The sequence below is a fragment of the Mustela nivalis genome, assembly GCF_964662115.1.
Source record: "Mustela nivalis genome assembly, chromosome: 9".
In the NCBI taxonomy this organism is placed as follows: Eukaryota; Metazoa; Chordata; class Mammalia; order Carnivora; family Mustelidae; genus Mustela; species Mustela nivalis.
Genome location: NC_139028.1, coordinates 45,206,820 through 45,224,558, shown reverse-complemented (window position 1 = coordinate 45,224,558; position 17,739 = coordinate 45,206,820). Strand labels below are relative to the sequence as shown.

The following is a 17,739-nucleotide window of genomic DNA, read 5'->3' as shown; positions in this document are numbered from 1 at the left end:
TGACCTGAGCTGAAGGCAGAGGCTTTAACCCACTGAGCCACCCAGGCCCCCCTGTGGATTATCTTCTGAGTACTGTTCTGCCCGCAGGGTCAGGGGGTATGGCATGCAGGTAACGTCAGTGGTGGGAGGGAAAGAGAGCATCCAGTGGAAAGGCATCAGTCCGACTCTATTGTATTCCTGCTCCCACCTTCCTAGTTCTCTCAGGGCTGAGCCGCTGGTTTCTCAGGGGCCATGGGGCATGGATATTGTCTCTATGACCCCAACCAACTTCTTTAGAACCCCTCTCGGCACCCTGCCTTGGAGGAAAAGGCTGAATCAAGGAGGGAAGGTAATGAGCCCTGTTTCTTGGCTGCAGCAATGCTGCTGAGACAGGGGACGAGCGAGTCGAGTCGGCCTCCAATTACTGATGATTCGGGTTTTCTAGGCTGCCGCTGGGGGAGGCGGGGAAGCTCAACGTCTGTTAATCAAGGAAGCCCATTTTCCTTTTTCTTTCCTTTCTTAATAACTTAATAAATCTAATCACATTTTAAAATTTAAAATCATATATTATTTAGTGTAAATAATAAAAGTGAGCACTGGGGGTGGGGCTCATTGCTACGGGAGGGTCATTGCTTCTAGCTCTCTTAGCAGGTAGAACCAGGACATACCTGCATATATAATAACCTGTAGGTACCCACACATCTGTTTCTGTACTTACCCATCTGCATTTGTATTAAATTAGGGTTTTTATTGATGCCCTTGACTCTTTATTTTTTTTAAAGGTTTTACTTATTTATTTTTCTGAGAGAGAGCGTGAGCAGGGGGGAAATTGGAGGGGAAGGAGAAGCAGACTCCCCACTGAGCAGGGAGCCCAAATCCCTTGCTGGCTTGATCCCAAGACCCTGGGATCATGACCTGAGCTGAAGACAGACGCTTACCCGACTGAGCCACCCAGTCCTCCTTGATTCCTCTGACTCTAATCCGATATGATATGGGTCATTCTAACCTTCCCTCCTTGCTTACTGGAAACATCTTCCTTTAAGAGAAACCTGCCGATGGACATCTAGGTTCTTTCCATAGTTTGGCTAGATGTCCATCAACAGATGAATGGATCAAGAAGATGTGGTATATATACACAATGGAATACTATGCAGCCATCGAAAGAAATGAAATCTTGCCATTTGTGACAACATGGATGGAACTAGAGCGTATCATGCTTAGCAAAATAAGTCAAGCGGAGAAAGACAACTATCATATGATCTCCCTGATATGAGGAAGTGGTGATGCAACATGGGGGCTTAAGTGAGTAGGAGAAGAATCAATGAAACAAGATGGAATTGGGAGGGAGACAAACCATAAGTGACTCTTAATCTCACAAAACAAACTGAGGGTTGCTGGGGGGAGGGGGGTTGGGAGAAGGGGGTGGGGTTATGGACATTGGGGAGGGTATGTGCTTTGGTGAGTGCTGTGAAGTGTGTAAATCTGGTGATTCACAGACCTGTACCCCTGGGGATAAAAATATATGTTTATAAAAAATTAAAAAAAAAAAAAAAAAGAGAAACCTGCCTCTTGCAACCCACCATCCAACCCCAGGATACATGCAGAGCAGATTCATAATTGTTCATTCCTACCTCTCTAAGAAACAACTTCAGAATAGGGTGTATGGGACAATTCCCTTGGTCATTAGCCTTACAGTTTCCAGGAAAACAATCTTTTCCAAATTTTCTCAAGTGACTTAGGTTAGCTTCATTCCCAGCCCCTCTTTGTAACACACACACCCAACAGTGCATCTTGCTGTGTTAAAATTATTTCCTCCCATTTGACTTGGAAGAAATACTGTGCGTTGGTTTGTCCAAGAACCTTGACTCCTGAAGTTTCTCTCAAGTCAGAGAGAAACATTTCAAAAGCATTTCAGCAGACATGGCAGACAGAGGAGTCCTCTAGAAGGTTTCTGCAAATGGTAAACTCAATTTTTTCCCCAGATATTTATAATTACAACAGTTTTCCTTGCTTATTCTGGAAGATGGGAAAATTTTTATACTCTAGCTAAGTGTCAAGAGTAAAGTGGGAAGAATTTCTGAGCTAGCTATGGGGAGCTCTTTTCTTCCTCCCAATAATATGTGTATCCTATTCTAAAAACATTGTTGTACCCTGAAGGAAAAACAATTTTAAGTGTCCAGAAGATGAGTTTGAGAAATCAGTCCACGGTGGTCTGGAAAACATTGGTTTCTCCTGGGAGAGGAAGGGATTTTAAAAGTCGAAATGTGCTCGAAGACAGATTAAAGCAGAAATTACAAACTCCCCCCTTTCTGCAGCTCTTCTGGGCGGCTGCGCAGTGAGATTTTCCCTCCACTTAGACCCTTTCTTCCAGAATCGAGAGCCCTTCCATCTCTCCTTTCTCCAGGCATTTTTGCCTCGGCACCTGGTGAGAATTCAGGAAATAATTGTGGAGTAGCTAAAGACTACACCTAGGTCAGCCCTGAAAATCTACTTAATTTCAGAGTTATTTTCTATTCGGCAATAAACACTTTTTTTTTTTTAAGTGGCTTGGCTCCAGACTTCAAGCGTTGGAGGCGCCCTTCCCGCCCTCCGCAGCCCTTCCCGAGGGGGTTCGCAGAGCCCCGCCGCCTTTATGAGCGGGCCCCGCCCCAGGGCGGCTCAGTGCCCCCTCCGCCCATTTTATTGGCCGCAGAACGTTTGTACTTCGCTGTCTTTAACAGTGAGTGCCTTTTACTCACCAAAGCAAGAGCCACAAGAGGGACTTTTGCCAAAGGTAGAACATTCTTCTCCTCCCTTGCTCCAAATCCATGAATTTGCCCAGAGCGTGTTTCAATGAGGAAAAGCTAATAAAAGTCAGCTTTGGCGCTTTTTTTTTTTTTTTTTTTCCTCCCAGATTAATAGTACTTGGAGCCTATAGAGCCATTCTATCTGGGGAACTGAAGGTCCTAAAGACTTGCCTTCCCTCAGCCCAGCTTCCTCACGGGGTGACCAGCTCACAGTGCTGTCAGGGTGGAGGGAGCAATTGGGTGCCAATGAGGGGCTGGGCTCACCATCGGGTACTTGGTCCATCTAGAGTCTGGGGGTTGTGGGTCTGGATTTGTGGCAGTGGACCTGTTACGGGGAAGCTGAAGCAGCAGCCCGCACTAGCAGGGCAGCTGGGTGCTCGGGAGAGCAGCGGGGTCGCCCTGTTCCATTGAGCAGGTTGCTTCTGCCTACAGCTGCGTTTCCAGGAGATGAGGTGGGGGAAGAAAGGGCCCGTGGCCCCAGTCCCACCCTAACCCAGTATGACCACTTCTTTTTTTTTTTTTTTTTTCCAGTATGACCACTTCTTAACTATGTTTACGAAGACTCTATTTTCTTCCTTCTTTCCCTTCTTTTTAAAAAGATTTTATTTATTTATTTGACAGAGAGAGAGAGAAAGAGCACAAGGAGGAGGAGCAGTAAAGGGAGAGGGAGAAGTAGACTCTCCACTGAGCAGGGAGCCCTATGAGGGCTGGATCCCAGGACTCTGGGATCATGACCTGAGCTGAAGGCAGATGCTTAATGCACTGACCCAATCAAGCACCCTACAAAGACCCTATTTCCAAATAAAGTCACACTCTGAGGTTTCTGTTAAACATGAAGTTTTTGGGGGTGGGGGTTGTAATATTCACCCCCTACAGGCTGCATCAAACTGGGTGAGAAGGTGCTTTTTTTTTTTTTTTTTTTAAGATTTTATGTTTTTATTTATTTGAGAGAGAGTGAGAGAGAACATGAGGGGGGTTAGGGTCAGAGGGAGAAGCAGACTTCCCATGGAGCTGGGAGCCCGATGTGGAACTCGGTCCTGGGACTCCTGGATCATAACCTGAGCTGAAGGCAGTCGCCCAACCAACTGACCCACCCAGGCACCCGAGAAGGTGCCTTTTAAAATTTACCATTACCAAGCTGTATCCTCTATCTTTTTTCTAATGTGTACAAAAGTGTCATTCTAACTGGTAGAGGTTTTAGATATCTTCTGTGGAAGCAATCAACTATGCAGGATCCATTAGTTGGCAAGCTTATAAGGCAGAGACCCTGTCTGATGCCTCTTTGGTAATTGTCATAGCTTGTGCAGTAGACGGGGTTCTCAAAGATGTGTGTTGCAATGACAGTAAAGAAACCTGAAAAGAAAACTTCTGATTCCAGATACTACTTGAAAACTTTTTCCTTTCTTTTTCTCTTTCCTTCTCTCTCTCTCTCTCTTTCTTCTTTTCTTTCTTTCTTTCTTTCTTTCTTTAAAGCACAGGTGAGTGGTCTTTAACCTGTTTCATCTTATATTTTTCTGCTTTTCTGGTGGATTAGAAGTCTCTTGGATTCACATGGGTTAAGTGGGATAGGTTCTACCTCATCACAGAGCTACGCGGTGTTTCTTCAAGTGTGCTCCATGAGGTATTAGCATCATAGGAGAAAAGGGTTTTGTGGTTAAAGACTGGGCAGCTACGTGTTTGCTATGCTCTTTCTGGAGATTAGCAATATTTTATACTGGCTTTGTAAAGGTTTGGACAAGTCCTGTAGTGAAGAAACCTATTAAACTTTGTTTAATCCAGTGTATCTCAAATTAACTTTCCCAAAGAGTCCTCCACACCCCTTCTTTTGTGAATGAATAACACCTACAATGATCCATGGAACATCATAGGTATAAGCAATAAAGTCTGAGAACCACTGGAGCATGGTCAAGAATATGAATGTTGACATCAGGCTCAAATTCAAAACTTAGATTCATTGATTTTTAGTAACTGAACCTCTCTGAGCCTGTTTCCTCATCTCAAGGTGATGTTCTAATGCCACTTGCTTTACAGGATTAATTGAAATAATGTAGATAAAGCGCTTAACACAGAACCTGGGATATAGGCATGAGTATACTAAACATCTCCTGTTAGATTATCATTTATTATTATTATATTATCATTTGGCCTTATGACAGCTTATAGCATTCTTAGGGGTCATTTGGGAGAAATGACAGTGTTGATTCTAACAAAGAAGATCTAGTTTTCAAAACAGTTGTCAAGTTTTCAAACCGATTTTTATAAAAATCTACCCTGGAAAGAAAGTTGGGTTTTTCCCCTCAGCTCCTCAGAACTCCGGGGATGACACTCACCAAATCCAGTTCTTCTGAACCTGAGGAAGACTCCTTCATATGCCAATCAGTTGTGAGTTCTTAGGTCAGAAGCCAGTGATGTTCACCTAAAAGAAAATCAAGCCCAAAGTGTCAGATGAAGTTCTGTGTTTCAAAAGGCGTTTTACTGGCTTACCTCTGAGAGCGTTGTGGTTGGAGTAGGAAGAGAGCAAATAGATCAGGGGGAAATGTCTTGAAAATGCCTGGGTTCTAGAAGCACCCATCTGTCCTTTTCTGACACATGTACCACAGAAGATGTCACAGAGTCCACTGACAACTTGGATAAGGCAGTGAGCACAGCTTCATCTACCCCAGTGCTCAAGAGAATGGAAAGCAAGACCACGTTCCAGAGGACAATATGCTCAGGCTCTTGTCTCGTGGCCCAGGGGTGTGGGTTGAATACGTAGCTATTCCTGCAGGACAGAGAAGAATGTTAGCCTGACCTTGAGAGATAGTAAAGGGAGGGAGCTCCTACCTAAAAGTGTGCAGAAGCATGAGTCTAAACACAAGTGCATACCAGGCTTACGGTCTTCGTTGTTCTCATCTTCCTAAAGACAGCAGACTTATTATTGCCCCTTGGTCAGAAGGTTGAACACACCATCTTTCCCTCTATTAGCACTTTTCAGGAAGGCATTGTAGGTACAGATATAGCCAACAAGACAGCATATGGAGAAGAGAGAATTTGTGTGATATGAGGTCTTAACTGCTTTACGGATCTCAGGGGCCATTAGGAGGGGAGAAGAGCCTGGGCTTCAAAGTCCCATGGACCTAGGTCTTAATTCTAGCCCCCCCAATAAGAAGTTTCCTAAATGTTGCCATACATCAGATTCTTTATACGAAAAATGGGGTTGATGATAGCATCAATGCCATAGCATGGTTGGGAGATCAGATAAGGTGTTAGCACAATACCTGCCATGTTATAGGTGATATATTTTAGTTACATCATAATCATTATCTTGGAAAGGGGAGACCTGAGGGGTCTAGAGTAACTGGAGAAGACCTCAGAGGGAAGGCTGGAGTCACCTGGCCTGGATGGAGCAGCGTCAGAGAGAAGAGTAGTGAACTGTAAGAAGAAAAAGTGTGTAAGCAAAAATCATAAAGGAAATTGGGAATCAGAGAGTGTGGGTTGGACAGAGGGACATGGAATAGGTTTTTAGGCCATATTTCACAGAGTGACATATTATTTGATATCTCTGTCTCTATCTCCACTTTTACCCATATACCCATATCCATTTCTATATAGTTTCCAATGAGATCACACATTTCTTAAATGTAACAATGCCATGGCATTATCAGCACCTTTCCATTTCACAAAACCCCTTGGACACATGTATGACAAGAGATTGAAGGCAAAATGGAAGTGGGATACTTGTTGGAGGCAAAGGGTACTGGATAGGATTCAGAAGCTTGTGATGGCAGTCTAGGTGAAGAGCAGTGGCCAATTCAAGATATACTGTGGAGGGAGGATTGGCAGGACTTGGTGGTGGACTTAACGGGGAAAGTAAGAAAGGAGAAGAATAAAGATGACTCATAGGCTCTAGGTGCCATCTAATGGGCTGGGGATGGCCGAGAGAGGAGATTTGTAGGGGACCATCAAGGGTTTTGGATGTATTAATACCAAAATGCTGTGAGATGTTTCAAGAGGAAATTTCAAGAAGGTAATTAGATACTTGGGTTAAGAATTCAGAAGATCAAGGCTAGAGATAAACATATTGGGATTATTTACAATGTAGATTGGATGGTTCTGAAAGCCATGGGGACAGATGAGATCTGCTAGGGAGACAACACAAAATGAGAAGAGAGGCAGGGTCTCTCTTGATCATTGGTGCTGGGTTTCTTATTTCTTTAGGAAAATAAATGTGCATCACAGGACCCAGCCATGTCAGGATATCTGTGCAACCCCAAGTGTGGTAATTGTTTCCCCAATTAGATTGTGAGCTCCTTGCCAAGTTGTTTTCTATTTCCTTTGTACTCTTTTCTCCACCTGTACTCTCTTCTCTCATGACAGTGCCTACCGAGTACTAAGCAGGTCCTCAGCACATACTCAATTGAGTTCAATAATCAGGGCTAATGAAGTCAAGATATTGCATTGAACACTATAGATGGATGGCTTAATTCCTTAGCCACACTAGAGCTCCTTTCCTTGGCAAACCACTTCCCAGATACTGTTGCTTTGGAAGCAGGTGTGGAGAGAAGAACAAGATACTGGGTGTGAATGGAGGTAGCTGGCCACATTGTAGGATAGTCAATATTGAGAGCACTCTTTCTTTGTGATCATCAGCTGTTATCATCTTCAGGTGTTGGACACTGAACAAGGCCATAAAGGCTACTCACTTCTGGGTGTTATTCCTGAAGGGGTAGGTGTAGTTTCCACTGCCTGTGTTCACAGAAGGGGCCACCTCGCAAACCCAATGAAGAAATGACCACACTGTATACAGCCACCATAGTGCCCTGCTTGGCCAGAACCACAGGGCATAGCATCTGCAATGGAACAGAGTAACGGGGAGAGGGAGGTGTTACCACTTTCTAAATATGCATCCTCTGAGTTTCCTGGTAAATTAAAGATGATCTGAATCTTCTCTTGTAGATCTCAGACCAGGCAGGTGTTTTTCTTTTGCCTCCCAAGTACATAGAGAATGGAGTACTAGAGCTGAGAAGCCCTCTGTCCATTCACTTTCCCCCACTGCAGTTCTAAAGAATTAAATCATGCACTACAAACCCGTGAGCTGGAAACGTGACTGATACACCATTGAACCGCCTTGGTGCCTACCCACTGTCTGGAGCAGGCATGAGGTGTGCTGCCCGTCTGCTTGTCCATGCTCACGGCAGACATCAGTAATCGATCTCCGGGCTCTTCCCCACTAGCGCTGGACAAGGCCTTACACTCCCTTGCAGGAGAAGCGGTCAGTCAGCTCTAAATGAAACCTATTGGTGGTGGATGTTCAGCAAATGTTTGTTGTATGATTGGGCGAGTAAATGAGTGCTTGTTTTCTAATGGCTGAGTCAGTGACCAACACAGGGCTCTACTGTGTACAAACTCCATAAATACATGTTGACTGGATGGGTGGGTGAGCGCTGCGGTGACGCCAGTGTCAAGGGGAGGCGACCTTCTGGCCTATTAGTGCCTTAATGAATTGGGGCAGAGGTGAGGGATGGATTTGCTTCAAAGCGTGAACTTTTGTTCCTGACACATCCACTTTGTGTCTTTCCTCCCCCAGGGCCCAAGGGAGGGGGACAGCTGGGGTTGAATGGAAGGGCTCTCAGATGATGCGAGGGCTAAGGATGTGGGAGGGTCTGACTGGTGGCTGCAAGAGACAGGAGAGAGGGCTTTGGAGCAGAAAAGAGAAGTGATGTGGTGTATGAATTAGAATCGTAAGGCTGATGAACAGCTGGCTGTGATCAGGGACATTGGGAAGCAGTTACGCATGTGGGGGGGAGAGAGAGCCATCCCTGGAATCAGACGACAGAGACTGAGTCCCACCTCGGCCAGTCCTGCCTTCATTCGGAGGCACCTGACCCGAGAGCCAACTGTGTGTGTGTCAGGCGTCTGGGGGTACACAGAGGGTCAGGTGTGGGCCTGGTGCTGAAGAGAGGAGATTATACTCATACTCTTCCCGAGGTTGACAAAATCATCCTTAACTTCCTTTTTGGATCTTAAACTAAAGCCATGTAAATCTGGGCAGGCCACTCAGCCTCTTTGGGCTTTCCCTTTCCTCCGTTGTCAAATGGAAACAAGTTTGCACAATTCGTAAGGATATTTCCACACCTTTCTGTAGGCAGTGCTGTGGAGGACAAAGAGCAGCGGTATAAGAGGGCCATGAGTCAGGAACAGGAAATAATAAGTGCATAACAGATGAACTTGGAGTGTTCGTTTCTGTCCTTCAAGGGGGCCACGCAGGAGTGGATCCGCGGAAGTGTTTTCGGAGTAAGATCTCCAATGCCCCTTCTTGCCTGAATCTCAGTGTGGTGATGCGCTACTCCATTGGCTACCGGGGAAATAAGAAAGCCAGAGGATGGGACGGTCCTGGACTTACTCCCAGATGACAGATGGAAACAGCCGACAAACCCTAGCAGGCTGGTCTTCCAGAGCTATTGCAAATGGCTCTCTCCACACCTTCTCTCCAGGCTCGTTTTTCCTGGGATCTCCTGCGGCAGCCCCATCTCTGTTGGCTAGAGCCCTGCCAAATATCCCTGTGCTTCTTGTTTGTTTGTTTAATTTTTCTTTTAGAGAGAGAGAGTGCGAGAGAGTGGGGAGGGGCAGAGGGAGAGAGAATCTCAATCAGGCTCCACGATCAGCATGGAGCCTGATCCCCCAACCCCAAGATCATGACCTGAGCCAAAATCAAAAGTTGGATGCTTAACCGACTGAGCCAGCCAGGCGCCCGTACATCACTGTGCTTTACAAGGAGGGTATTAGAAGTGCTGGGCATCGGTTGATAGCCTGTCCTTTGGAAGAGAGAAAGCATACAGCCTGGAAGTAAGCCCTTCTGGAGTGGGTGTTGTGGGAGGATAAACATTCATTGCCTGCAGGAGAAAACATTGGCCCGGAAGGTTGTACTTGAACCCTTCCTGATGGGGTCTTGCCCAGCCTCCAGAGCCTCACCTCTCCAGCATCAAGACCTCCCAGTGCACTGGCTTCTGGGCTCCCAGGGTAGGGCCAGGACTTCCCTGCCTCTGGGCCTTGGAATATGCCCTTCACCCTTTGCCATGAGGTAAACTTCAGTTTACCCTAAAAAGTCCAGTTCAAAGGTCTCCTATCGTAGACAGAACAATGACCACCCCCCACCCAAAGATATGTTCACTTCTTAATCCCACAACCTGTCAATATCACCTTATGTGACAAAAGACAGGATTCAGTTGAGATCTTAGGAGGAGGACTTTATCCTGGTTTCTGTGGGTGGGCCCTCAATACAATCACCTGTGTCCTTATAAGAGAGGCAGAAAGAGTCTTGAGGAGCCTTGAGAGAGGAGAAGGCCAAGTGGGGACGAGGGGCAGAGATTGGGGTGGCATGTTCATGAGCTGAAGAATGCCAACAGCCACCAGAAGCTGGAAGGGGCAGGCAATGGGGTTTCCCCCAGAGCCCAGAACAGCGGGCCTCGTCAACACATTCACTTAGGGCCTCTGGGCTTCAGAAGGGCATGAGAATACATTTCTGATGTCTTCAGCCACCGGGTTTGTGGTCATTTGTTATAGAGGCTGTGGGAAAACTATGCATCTCCTCTTTGTAGTTTTCCATGACCCCTTCCAGGCAAAACGGGTCATTCCTGCCCTTGCACCTGCGAATCTGTCCTATCGTGCTGAGCACACCGCCTCCTGCTTCCTGCTGGAGGAACGGAGCTTTGGGTCAGCCGCTGTCACCACCTGCCTCCACAGATTCCAGACCCTGTGATATGGAGGTAAATCCTGTGATGACTTTCCCCATGTTTCTTCTGGCAGTGTGGGGAGGGAGAAAGTGCATCCTGGGCCTGATAGGGCCGTGGGTCAGGAACAAGAAATAAATGCATAATGGATGAAATTAAACTCTGTGGAAAAAATCGCCTCACCCTGAGGGAGGCTTGGTGAATGTGTTTGCTGTTGCAAGCATCTGGGAAATTGTCCCCTGGGGAATGAGTGGTTGGTATTCGGTCCATGCTAGTGATAATCGGTCCCCCCTGGAGTATGTTCTTTCACCTGATTTCCGAGGTGGGGGGTTGCAAGCTCACAACCAAGCAGGTCATTTTAAGTCAGAAAATGTGTCTCGGGGCACCTGGATGGCTCAGTGGGTTAAGTGTCTGCCTTCAGCTCAGGTTGTGATCCCAGAGTCCTGGGATCGAGCCCCGCATCAGGTTCCCTGCCTGTACTAGATGTTGGCATCTAGTACAAGGAGTACAAGGATTGGGTGGTATGTGTCCACTGTGCTGGAGAAAAGCGCATGGTGTTTGCTTTCTTATCAGCTCCCTCTCTTTCATGCAAATGCGTCCGACCATCACAGCGCCCTAGCACCAGGTACAGAGATGGTTCGAGAGCCCCTCACTCTCGTTCTCTCCAAGCTGCCCTGCGGATGACTGAGCACAGTCACGAACCAGGCTTGGGACCAGACACTCTCTATGATCTCAGGCGGAGCCCATCATTCTCCAGGAGGGGGCTACTGCTGATATCCCCATTTTCCAGAGGGAGCCTCTGAGATTCAGAGAGTTGAAGTGCCTTGCTAGGGTCGCACAGCTGGCCTGCCATGGAGCGTGGTTTCAAACTCCACTCTCTCTGGCTCCCACTGCTCTGCATGTCACTTCCCACAGAGACAGGAGAGAAGGCCTGGCTTCCCCACCTACTCCCTTTCTGGTAGGAGCATTTCTCCTGGAGATAACTACCCTGACACTCTGATTAAGCAGTCAGGCTTTGGTGAGTTTGGTCAAAATTGTTCTTGGTTCCTGAGAGGGCTCCCTTTGGGCCTAGATGAAATGGAGGTCCTGATCTGGGATGCTGGGTGTCAGACCTTGACCAGAACTGACCCCATTGAAGAACTGCTGCCCTGAACGGTCACTCAAGTTTGTCCTGGGCATCCTTTAAAGTTCAGCCCGGAGACCTGCATTCTATCCTTGCCGGGCCATACCTTAGCCCTGCAGGCTGGATCGAGGTGACCCTCTCTTGGCTCTTCATTTTTAATCTATAAAAGAAGAGGGATTAAAATACTGACATCTAAGATTCTTTCCAGTTCAAAGATTTAGTTCCAAGTTGTCTTAAACAGGAAGCATTTGTTTTTTCTTTTGATTAGAAAGCTTACTGTGGGGACACCTGGGTGGCTCAGATGGTTAAGTGTCTGCCTTCGGCTCAGGTCATGATCCCAAGGTCCTGGGATCGTGTCCTGCATCAGGCTTCCTGCTCAGCAGGAAGCCTGCTTCTCCCTCTGCCTGTTGTTACTCCAGCTTGTGCTTGCTCTCTCTCTCTATCTCTCGCAAATAAATAAATAAAATCTTTTTTTTTTTTTTAAGATGATCTCTCAGAGAGAGAGAGATAGAGATCACAAGTAGGCAGAGAGGCAGGCAGAGAGAGGGGGGGAAGCAGGCTCCCCACCGAGCAGAGAGCCCGATACGGGGCTTGATCCCAGGACCTTGGGATCATGATCTGAGCTGAAGGCAGAGGCTTAACCCACTGAGCCATCACCCAGGTACCCCAATAAATAAAATCTTAAAAAAAAAGAGTTTACTATGGGAGTCTTTTCCTGCTTTGGGGGCTGAGAAGGTGAAATTATTAGGAGCCCACGGGCCCACTCTTTCCTTTTCCCCTCCTGATATTCTACTTCATTTTCTTTCCCCTCAACAACGATAGAAATTAGGTTGCATAGTTGTATTCTTAACCCTCAGAGGAGAGGACTATTTGAAGATCAGAACTGCTGCTTCTTCCTGCAGACCTCATGCAAATTATTGAATGACTGTGTGCCCTGAACTGTTTTATGGCATGAATAAAGCATATTAAAAATTTCTGGAAAATCTTGATGGGTATAATGAGCGTGTGTGCTTCTCACTTATTTAATGAACATATTCTTTAAATGATGTATATTCACAAAAACCTCAGATTTTCAAGGTCAACTCTAGGTAACTCAGTGCTGGGATAGAGAGCTGATGAGAACCTTCCAGGTAGGAAAAGCTAGGCCAGGACCCCAGGCTGTCCTGGTGGCAGGGGGTAGGGGGAACTGTGGACAGCTTTGGGCCTCAGGTCCCTGTGCCCTTGTATCCTGGAAGGTAGTCCAACACTCTCCCTTTTGTGAGCTCCTTGTCCTAGTTCTCATGACCCTTCTGACATCAGGAATTACTTCTGTTCTTAGGTTGGGCCTTTGGGGGAACCCAAAGTTCCCCTGAGTCAAATGGGAGGACCAGCGGGAGACTGTGTGGTGAGGGTACACGTTTGGGGCTGACACAAAGGAACTGTGGGAATCATCTTGGAAGATGTGTGTGCTGACTCTCTGAGCACCTTCTGGGGAGCACAGCCTCGTACTTAGAGCAAGCCAGGCTCCAAGGTAGGGGTCAGAACACAGGGATGGCTTCAGGCTAGATGGTCATGGCTGGATGGACCTGGTCATGCTTCTCTCCTGCTTTCAACTTCCAGTGGCCACTTTTCCCTTTCTCTGACCTCATTTCCCTTCCTCTCTGCTAAACCTTTTTGACCTGGCTCTAGCTACCCTGGTTTTCTTAGCGATTCTGGAAATCTCTAGCACATTCCCAGTTCAGGGCCATAGAACATGCTATTCCCTCTGCTCGGAATCCCCCACCCCCGCCAGATATCACATGGCTTATTCTTCTTTTCCTCCAAGAGGCTCAAATGCCACCTCCTCACATAGCATTGTGCCTTCTTTTCTTCCCTCTATTTTCTTCTGAGCCCTCTCCACCTGACATTATGTTACAGTGGGTCATTTGCAGTTTCTCTCTTAGCACGTAGTGGGGACTAAGTGCTAGGAAAGCAGGAATTTTGTTGACTTTTTTCCCCACTACTGTGTCCTCACGCCTAGAACAGTGCTAGCACATAGTAGGTGCTCAAGAAATGCTCGTGGGTGAAGGTTTCAAGGGAGAGAAGTGACTCGTCAGCCTGGCGTACAAGTCATGTGGGGTTTTGCCTTTGTCTGCATTACGGCACCATGGCCTTTGCATCATCACAAACACCTGCTCATTCTGCACAACACAGCACAGACACCTTCTTCTCTGGGATGCCTCTCTAAGTTCCCAAAGGTAAACTATCCCTCTTCTGCAAACCCTGGGCTCCGTTGCAGCAGGGACTCACCCCATGGGGTGAGTTTGTCCATTATTTGTGTGTTTGTCTATTTTCCTTGGCCCGAAGGCGCACAAGAACCCTATCTCCGTGGGGTCGGGCAGACCCCCACACATGGCAGTCCCTCTCCTCCCAGTCAGGCCCCTGGGTGATCCCAAACCACACCACGGACTGGTCTGAAGCTGTCTCTCCTAAAGGTCTTGCTACATCTGCAGATGATATTGTTGGAAAACAACCCCTGGTCACAAGAAATATAAACAGATTTTTAAAAATGGGGGCTCTGTTTCTCAGTCCCTGGAGTACCCAAGTCAGGGTCTGCTCGTCCCAGATGCCCAGTTCTGGGTTAGTTCGAGGCACCATGCAAGGAGAGAGTTTTTATTCTTGGCATTGGCTTTCTGAGATGACCCCCTTGCTGATGTCGTGAGGCTGCCTTCCAGCGACAATAGGGGGAGGCTGCGGGGACTTCCCTACCAAGGAGCTGACATGTCACTGCAGACAAGTACTTGTCCAGTACAGTACAGTATGGCTGTGACTGACTGCAGGAGGAAGGCAGCCCCCAGAAAGGCTGTCTACCTGCTGGGGAGGGTAGAATGGTGGGGTGGGGGTGGGGTGCAGCTCTGACTCACATGGCCCCATTTCTGTGTCTCATCTGAAAAGCAGCAGTGTCTGGAGCAGCCCTCCAGCTGCCTCCATGTCCTGTTCACCAGGGACGCGACGTGGAGCACGGCCCTCGCCGCCATAGCCCCATGCATGCCATCCTTCTCCGTGTCCTGTGTTGCAGGTGCGCGGACGCAGCGGGTGGTGAGAATCGAGAGATGACAGATTCTGGACTCAGATGGGCGTTTGAGCCCCATTTCTGCCCCATGTCAGGTGTGTGGCTGGGTCACATGACTTAATCAGCCTAGGCCTCATTTCTTCGCCCAGAAGGAGGGGAGAGTGATTCCCACTTTGCAAAGTTCTGCAGGAAGGGAAGGAAGTCGTATGGGTAAAGCTTCATGCAAATGCCTGTTACAGTTACTGCTCAAGGGCAGAAACCATGCATCCTGGTCGATCTCCTACAGATCCTTCAATCATGTTCTGCTTGGAGCTCATGCTAAGTGAGGGGATGTGTTTCTTACTGTCTGCAGAGTGTCCCCTGTGGCTTTTGAGAGCTTGTTCCTCCAAGCAGGAAGGCAGCTCGGCCTCCTGCCCTCTTTTCTCCCTGTTTGGAGCCCAGCTCCTCACAGGCACTCATTCTTTTTTTTCTTTTTTTTAAATTTTTTTTTAAAAGATTTTTATTCATTTGACAGATCAGAAGTAGTCAGAGAGGCAGGCAGAGAGAGAGAGAGAGGAGGAAGCAGGCTCCCTGCTGAGCAGAGAGCCTGATGCGGGGCTCGATCCCAGGACCCTGAGACCATGACCTGAGCTGAAGGCAGAGGCTTTAACCCACTGAGCCACCCAGGCGCCCCCACAGGCACTCATTCTTGAGCCCTCTGCCGTCTGGAGCCCTCCCAGCCCCAGGACTGCTCCAGCCCCAGATGCTTGGCCGGGCCCAGCCTGTCCCTTCTGCAGCAGTGGGCACTGTGACTCCTCACTCATTGAAATGTTGTTCTCTGCTTTTCTCACTTACCTCTTTTCACCTTCGCTCGAACTTTCCAGGTGTTCTTTCTCAGTCTCCTTCCCACACTTTCCTCCTTCTTCGAGCCGTTTAGTTTGCAGCGCACACTGGGGTTTTAACCTGGCCTCCTTTCTCCTCTCATTCCGTTCATGACCCTGGGTGACCCTCTGCCCCTGGGGCTCCCCATCACCTCTCTGTCATGGTTCTCCATCTTGCTTCTCTCTTGGGCTTCCTCTGATCCCTCAGGGGATGGGGAACCTCTGTCTCCCTCCAAGCTGCATCCCTGAGGTCCCTGCCTCAGCGAATGCCCCCACCGTCTCCAGGGCCAGAATGCTGGCGCCGACTGGGACTGCTCCCTCCCCTCACCACCATCAGTCTTCAGGTCCTGCCTGCTCCATCTTTCAATATGGCGCCGACGCACCCTCCTCTCTCCAACCAGGGCCACTGCCTTCACTGCCTTAGAGCCAGCCAAGAATGGACCCTGAAGACTGACTGAACACCAAAAGAAGCGGGGGGCGGGGGGGGGGAGAAAAGGGGGAAAGAGAGAGAAAGAAAGAAAGAGTAGGAAGAGGGACTGAGTCAGGCTCCACTCTGCTTTCATGAGGACTGGGCAATGTTTTCCCTCTGGGCCACCCTCTCCCAATCAAGTTCTGAGATCCTGCTATTACAGAACTGAAATTCCCTCCAGCTGCTTGACTCGACTCCCTTCAGCAATTTCAGCATTTTCTCTTTACGATCTTGAGAGAAGGTGGGCGCTGATGTTTCTAAATAGCCTGCAGGGGAGGAGAGAGAGGCCAATGGGAGTTCTGCAGTTGTTTGATGGCAGAGCGGACGGATGTCCTGTGGGAGTAAGCAAGGTGGGCCAGGCAGGAGAAGGTGCTGGGCTGGTGCTGGTCAGCGGAGGAGCTGGCAACTTGAGCCAGGAAAGAGGACACGTAACTGGCTGCCTGGTATGTGCCGGGCATCCTGAGTGTGTTCTCATTTCACGTTCTTGCACTTTTACCGAGACTCGGAGAGATCTGTGTTGCCTCTCAGGAAGGGCTCTGAGCTGAGAAAGAAACAAGCGTTGCCCAGGTATTGCTGATTTAAATGTACTTTTGGGCAAGATGGCCCAGCCTCTGCCAGCATGGGGTGGAGAGGGGTTGGGGGACAGATGGTCACTGCGTATACTACTGTTTGGGGACAAGAAATAGGAAGGGAGATGGTCACCTTTTCCTGTGGATTCTTCCTGCCCCATGTATGCCTGTGTGCCTACTCCGCATCTGAAGGTGGTGGGCTAAATTCATCAGGTTACCTGTCTTTATGAATAAAGTTTTATTGGAACAATGGTCACACCCACCTGCTTATGTACTGTTTGTGGTTGCTTTTGCCCTTTGGTGGCAGAGGTGAGTAGTTGAAACAAGGGACCACACAGCCTGCAAAGCTGGAGATATTTACTATCTGTCTTTTTTACAGGAAAAGGTGGCCAACCCCATAATTTTGCCTAGGGAAGCCTCGATGGGAGGTTGAAACCTGATGAACCTGACAATAGTCGGTTATTGTGCTTTTTATAGTGTATCGCTCATGCAGTTAACAAGCTCATATTAAACTCTAGTCAAAGGCAGCACTTTGCCAGGTAGGGGCTTAGAAGGCAAAGGTGAATGAGACTGGGCTGTGTCCTTGAGAAGCTCACAGCCCCAAGGGGGAGCACAGAAATACCTGCTGGCAGTACTGTGTGCTGAGTGTCTGTGTGTCGTGTGTTGCGGGGAACAGAGGGAGAGAGCTAGTCATGTTCTGGGAGCCCAGGGAAAGTGGGCCCAAGATGAGATGATTGTTTGGTGACTTGGAGGAGGCAAGGTGGCTAAGCCTCATTCTTCCCAAGAGTCCAGCTCCTAGGAAGCCGTGGACAAATCAGACCACGTCTGTGATCTTGGCTGGCTCCAGCACCTGTCCACTGGGAAGGTACGGTAGGACTTTGGTGACGACAGCTGTGATGGCCAAGGCCAAGAGCAGCTAGCCCGTGCACGTGGAGCTCGTTTCAGAGCACATGGTGAATCTTCCGTGGAAAAAAAACCAATACCAGAAAGCTAACTGGGCCGGACACTGCAGAATCAGGAGGAAGTGCAGTGACCTCAGAGCTACAAGAGGGAGATGCCAAGGCCAGCTCCCCTTGATGACATGGGCTAGGGAACCCTCTCCCCTCTCTGGGCCCTGTAAATGAAGTATTGACCTCCTAGTTGGTGGTGTGTGGACTAAAGGAAGTACCTTCAACGTGAAAGCATGTGGCTCAGAATAGATAGCTCAACAGGC

General features: G+C 48.3%; 1 pseudogene across 1 annotated transcript in view; it reads right to left on the bottom strand.

The window, feature by feature from the left end:
• LOC309840270 (transmembrane 4 L6 family member 1-like) overlaps positions 1-17,478 on the bottom strand; it is a 56,280-nt pseudogene extending 38,802 nt beyond the window's left edge. Inside the window, exons 1-4 of the transcript in view lie at positions 17,297-17,478; positions 7,884-8,001; positions 7,448-7,594; positions 5,250-5,526 (exon numbers count right to left, since the gene is read on the bottom strand). The product of the transcript in view is annotated as a transmembrane 4 L6 family member 1-like (transcript). The remainder of the gene's footprint in view (positions 1-5,249; positions 5,527-7,447; positions 7,595-7,883; positions 8,002-17,296) is intronic.
• Between the last annotated feature and the right edge of the window lie 261 nt (positions 17,479-17,739).